General features: G+C 48.1%; 1 non-coding gene across 1 annotated transcript; it reads right to left on the minus strand.

Moving 5' to 3' along the window:
• Window positions 1-3,084: 3,084 nt before the first annotated feature.
• LOC137358460 (small nucleolar RNA U3) lies at window positions 3,085-3,302 on the minus strand. The gene has a single exon (XR_010971219.1). It is a non-coding gene; the product is annotated as a small nucleolar RNA U3 (small nucleolar RNA).
• Between the last annotated feature and the right edge of the window lie 2,133 nt (window positions 3,303-5,435).

A 5,435-nucleotide genomic window follows, 5' to 3' on the forward strand; every position in this document is an offset into this window, starting at 1 on the left:
CACCCTACTAAATGGTTCTCCAGTAACCATCAAGAGGTTATTTAGCTTCAAAGGTGTTCAGAGGGCGAGAGAGAGACAGAGAGAAATGTCCCGACTCCAGAAAAGTATGCAAAATGTGCTCCAGCTGCAGACGATGGGGGTCGGGGTCAAGGAGGACCTCCAGGAGGTGAAGAGCCAGCAGGCCTCGCTCTTTGTCAAAGAGGATTCCAAGATCATATTCTGGTCCAGAGTCCACTCCATTGCGCAGGATGAGACATGCTCACGTTACTCCTTCCAAAAGGTACAGAGAGAGAGCTCTGTTATCAGCAGCCTGAAGGAAGAGGATGGCTCGGTTATGTATTCGCAGTCCGACATACTAAGGATCAGCAAATTCTTTTATGCTGGGCTGTACAACACGAAGCCCACAGACAGCAAAGCCTCCCAGTCCTTCCTGTCATCTATCACAGAGGTCTTAGATGACATCATGAGGAAGAGACTGGACAAGCCGCTAACTCTGAATGAGCTGACAAAGGCCGTCAAGTCCTTTGAGACGAGTAAAACACCCGGAAGTGACGGCTTACCGGTCGAGCTGTACTCGGCCCTGTGGGACTGGGTCGGCCCGGACCTGCTGGAAGTATGCGAGAGTATGCTCCTAGTTGGCAGCATGTCAGAATCCATGAGGAAAGGCATCATCCACAAGCGGAAGAGGGAGAGGGTAGAACTCAGAAATTGGTGGCCCATCTCACTGCTTAATGCTGACTACAAGATTCTGTCAAAAGTCATAGCCAGTCGAGTCAAGTCTGCTCTGGAGTTGGTGATTCACCCTGACCAGATCTGCACGAGACCCAGCAGGAAGATCTCTGAATCTCGCGCTACTCAGGGAGACGATCGCCTATGTGCAGGACATGAGGGTGGACATCTGCCTCATCAGCTTGGACCAGGAGAAGGCTTTTGACAAGATACCGCACACCTACTTGATGGATGTGCTTTCCAAAATGGGGTTTGGGGAGGAAATCTGCAATTGGATCAAACTGCTCTACACAAACATCAGCAGCGCAGTCTCAATCAATGGGTGGGAATCCAATCTAGAGTCAGACAGGGCTGTCCTCTCTCCCCGGTCTTGTTTGTTTGCTGTATTGAACCCTTTGCTGAGTCTGTTAGGAAGGATGCGAGCACAAGAGGGGTGACAATCCCAGGCAGTGGAGGCACTCAGGTTAAAACCTCCCTGTACATGGATGACGTCGCCGTCTTCTGCTTGGACCCGCGGTATGTGCGCAGACTGATGAGCGTCGGCGACCAGTTCGAACTGGCCTTGGGAGCCAAAGTTAACCACGGCAAGAGCAACTCCATGTTCTTTGGGAACTGGGCTGACTGATCCTTTGTCCCCTTCACCGTCAGGTCAGAGTACCTGAAGGTGTTGGGGATATGGTTCAGAAGGGACGGGGCGTGCACCAAAACCTGGAAGGAGCGAGCAGCCAAGGTCCAACATAAGCTTAGCATGTTGGAGCAGCGATCTCTCTCCATTAATGGTAAGAACCTGGTCATCAGGTGAGAGGCACTCACGTTGTTGCTGTCCGTGGCGCAGGTCTAGCCCATACCCCACTCCTGCGCTGTGACAGTCACCTGAGCCGTTTTCCACTTTATCTGGGGATCCAAAATGAACTGGGTCCGGAGGGACACGATGTTCAAACCGCTGGATAAGGACGGGAAAAAAGTACCCAACATCGCCCTCATCCTGATGACTACCTTCGTGTGCGGCTGCATCAAGCTGTGTGTAGACCTCCAGTACGCAAACACCAAGTGTCACAACATGCTGAGATTCTATCTGTCCCCAGTGTTGCGAAGGATGGGCCTGGTCACATTGCCGCAGAACGCTCCATCCAGTTGGACTGTGCCATACCATCTATCCCTCGTGGAAAAGTTTCTGAGGAAAAACACCTTTGACCACCAATCCATCAGGCAGTGGTCTGCACGGAATGTCCTCAAGGCCCTACGGGAAAAGGAGAAGGTGGATCCTGTCAGATGGTTCCCCGAGAAGACTGCCAAAGTCATTTGGCGGAATGCCTCATCACCAGAACTTTCAAACAAGCACCAAGATGTAACTTGGCTGGTGGTGAGAAGAGCCCTCCCCATCAAATCCTTCCTGCACGCCCGAAGTCTCCCTCCCTCCACACAATGCCCTCGAGGTGGCTGTGGTGGGGAAGAGACGGTTGCCCACCTCCTCCTGGAATGTGCCTTTGCAAAGCAGGTATGGAAAGAGATGCAGTGGTTTTTGTCGAGGTTCATCCCAAGCAGCTCTGTAACACAGGTGTCTGTACTCTACGGGCTGGTCCCAGGGACGAACAACGAGATAAACATCAACTGCTGCTGGAGGACTATCAATTCAGTGAAAGACGCCCTTTGGTCTGCCTGAAACATGCAGGTCTTCCAGCGCAATGAGTTGTCCACGACCGAACGTTGCAGACTGGCACATTCCAAGGTCCAGGACTTACGTGCTGAGGGACGCAGTAAAGCGTGGGGCAGCCCCGGCAAAGGCTCAATGGGGAAAGACCACTGTGTAAGGTGCCCCCACCAAGTGAGGAACTGGATCCATGGAAAACCCCTCAAACTGTATCTGGAAAATATTTGTTGGCTGTAAAATGTACATGGCATGTAAAATGAAATGGAAGGGTTGTGAGGCAACTCGCTCCTGTATTGAAGGAAACTGATCTCCTCTGCACTCTTTGTATTGCCTGACTGGTGCCATTTGGAACTGTTTTGTAATGTATTTTTTGCAGATTTTTATGAATAAAGTATATTTCGGAAGTAAAAATAATTTTAAAAAACTTCAACGCATTAGCAGCAGCTTGAGAAAAAGCAAAATGAGACACCAAGTACCTAAAAAAAACTTTTCCCCATTTAACTCGAGAGCAGCGTGCAGAGGCAATGAGACTCGGGGCGTGCATGATGGATGTGATGGATAAGACCCTTCTCATCACCAGCCAAGCAATATCGTGGTGCTTGTTTGAACCTGTTAAACATTTATTCCGGTACCGTTAACAATGAAACTGTCAAGAAAAAGTAGTGAAGTAAAGACAAAATAACTATTCTTACTATCACAAGCAAACCACTCAGACTGTGTTCTCTTCCTCCAGCACTCCACAAGAGAGAGAAGGAACATTCATCAATGACAGAGAGCAGCTGCTGAAAAGCAACACTCAAGTTTGACTTCCTGTTCAGAAGAGAACATGACAAATCCTCCTCGTAGTTTGTGAGACCAAACACTTTAAATACACTTTTCTCTAAGAAAAAACTATAGAAATGATCCCTAAGAGTATGGTCTTAATGATGTAAACCCCCAAGCTCGCCTGGCAATACCAGAGATCCACATCACAGTGCACATGTGGAAAACACAATCAGACTTCAAAAATTGGTTTTCAATAGATAAAGCTGCGATGACAATGAATCTGCCAAGGAGATATTATTTTAACCAAGTAACAAACCAAGAAGAGAAACAATCTAACAATGTTCAAATTATGTTTCGCCGTGGGGCGAGGCGGGGCTGTATTGTTGCACTTTGCAACAGAGCCGGTTCTGATACTTTCTGCCAGCGCAGGGGCAGTGAACACTCGCCCACAAGAATCACACATGACTAATGGGGCAGAGTCAGCACTCTTTGTGTTGTTTGACTTGGTGCTTTTTGGAACTGTTTTGTAATGTATTTTTTAACATATTTTTATGATTAAAGTATACTTTGGAAATTTAAAAAAGTAGTCAGGACAGATAGCAATGTTATTCATAAAATATAAAATATGTAAGAAAATACATTACAACACAATTCAAAACAGCACCAAGTTGGCATTCGAAACAGTGCGATGGAAATCAGTTTTCTTTAATACAGGAGTGAGTTGCCTCACAACCCTTCCATTCCATTTTGGTGTATACAGCCCGAGGGGTTTTACACAGGTTCCAGCCCCTCAGTTCACTTTGGCGGGAGGATCTTACACAGTGGTCTTTCCCCATTGAACCTTTGCAGTGGCTGCCCCAGAAGGTGGTGGGCAACAGTCTCTTCCACACCATAGCCACCTTGTGTAAGGTCCCCCACCAAGCTGAACTGAGGGGCTGGATCCATGGGAAACCCCTCGAACTGTATCGGGAAAATTTGCATTTGCTGTAAAATGAAAAAAATGTAATTGGCATGACAAATGTGAAATGGAAGGGTTGTGAAGCAACTCATGATTGTATTGAAGGAAACTGATCTCCCTTGCAATGTTGGTATTGTTGGTGCTGTTTGAAACTGTTTGGCAATGTAATTTTTCCAGATTTTTATAAATAAAGTATATTTTGGAAATTAAAAAAACCACAGCCACCTCGAGGGCAGCATGCGGAGGCGGTGAGATTCCGGGAATGCAGAAAGGATCTGACGGGGAGGGCCCTTCTCACCACCAGCCAAGAGATCGCTGCTCCCACATGCTCAGCTTATGGTGTACCCTGGCTACTCGCTCCTTCCAGGTTTTGGCACAAGCCCCAGCCCATGCAAACCATATGCCCAGCACCTTCAGGTAGTCTGACCTGACGGGAAAGGGGACAAAGGATCGGTCGGCCCAATTTCCAAAGAACATGGCCTCAATCTCGCCGTGATTTACTTTGGCTCCTGAGGTCAGTTCGAACTGGTCGCAGAAGCTCATCAGTCAGCGAACGGACAGCAGATCCGAGCAGAAGACAGCGACGTCGTCCATGTACAGGAAGGCATTTACCTGAGTGCCTCCACTGCCTGGAATTGTCACCCCTCTTATGCCTGTGTTGCAGAGCTTTTTTTTTATTTCCAAAATATACTTTCTTCATACAAATCTGCAAAAATTACATTGCCAAACAGTTTCAAACAGCACCAAAAAATACAAACATTGCAAGGGAGATCAGTTTCCTTCTATTCTATCATGAGTTTCTTCACAACCCTTCCATTTCACTATTGTCATGCCAATTACAGTTTTACATTTACAGCAAATGAAAATATCAACGATACAGTTCGAGGCGTTTCCCATGGATCCAGCCCCTCAGTTCAGCTTGGTGGGGGGGACCTTACACTGTGGTCTTTCCCTATTGAAACTTTGCTGCGGCTGCCCCAAGCTTTAGTGCGTTCCTCAGCACGTAGTCCTGGACCTTGGAATGTGCCAGTCTGCAACATTCAGTGGTGGACAACTCTTTGCGCTGGAAGACCAGCAAGTTTCGGGCAGACCAAAGGGCGTCTTTCACCGAATTGATAGTCCGCCAGCAGCAGTTGATGTTTGTTTCGGTGTGCGTCCCTGGGAACAGCCCGTAGAGAACAGACTCCTGTGTTACAGAGCTGCTTGGGATGAACCTCGACAAAAACCACTGCATCTCTTTCCACACCTGCTTTGCGAAGACACATCCCAGGAGGAGGTGGGCGAACGTCTCATCCCCACCACAGGCACCGCGGGGACATTATGCGGAGGGGG

This window comes from Heterodontus francisci, chromosome 50 (assembly GCF_036365525.1).
Source record: "Heterodontus francisci isolate sHetFra1 chromosome 50, sHetFra1.hap1, whole genome shotgun sequence".
Lineage (NCBI taxonomy): Eukaryota > Metazoa > Chordata > Chondrichthyes > Heterodontiformes > Heterodontidae > Heterodontus > Heterodontus francisci.